Source organism: Tupaia chinensis, unplaced genomic scaffold, assembly GCF_000334495.1.
Source record: "Tupaia chinensis unplaced genomic scaffold, TupChi_1.0 Scaffold000288_2, whole genome shotgun sequence".
NCBI lineage: Eukaryota > Metazoa > Chordata > Mammalia > Scandentia > Tupaiidae > Tupaia > Tupaia belangeri.
Genome location: NW_006159773.1, coordinates 1,688,622 through 1,689,242, shown reverse-complemented (window position 1 = coordinate 1,689,242; position 621 = coordinate 1,688,622). Strand labels below are relative to the sequence as shown.

At 35.7% G+C, this 621-nt stretch overlaps 1 protein-coding gene across 3 annotated transcripts in view; it reads left to right on the top strand.

Moving 5' to 3' along the window:
* The window catches only part of ARMC1 (armadillo repeat containing 1), a 64,086-nt gene that overhangs the window by 52,532 nt on the left and 10,933 nt on the right, over positions 1 to 621 (top strand). The window lies entirely within an intron of this gene.

Genomic DNA, 621 nt, shown 5'->3' with positions numbered 1-621 from the left:
AGGGAAAGATTTTAAGGCCTTGAATATATGTTTTTTAGAGCTCATCTATACGTGAAATGAAGATTATCTTCTTATAGTTATGTGTGCTTTCTGTTTATTTAACTCAGCATTTAATTAATTAGAACCATTAGATCTGTGCTGTTTAATATGGTAGCCACTCACTACATGTGGCAATTTAAATTAATTTAAAGTAAATAAAATTGTTTCTACAGTTGCCACATTTTAAGTGCTCACATGTGAATGGAGAGTACAGATAAGAAACATTGTTGTCATTGCAGAAAGATCTATTGGACAGCATGTTGCTAGATGTTGATGAGAGAGGAGCTATAGTAGGATTGAAAACTTTAACAATGAAAATGTATTTTAGTTGTGGATTTATGGTTTGTTTTGTTTTTTTTTTTAGGTTTTTTTGTTTGTTTGTTTTTGTTTTGTTTTTGCTATAGGGCGCGTGCGCTTGCCAGACAGACAGAGACATAGAGACAGAAAGCAAGAAATCACCCCCCAGGGTGGATGGTCTTGCCGCAATCCCTTCTCCTCCATTCTCCTCTTGGGATCTTGGACATGCACGCACACGTGCCCGGCGTGAATCGTTTTTTGTTTTTTTTTTTTTTTTGGAGAGGT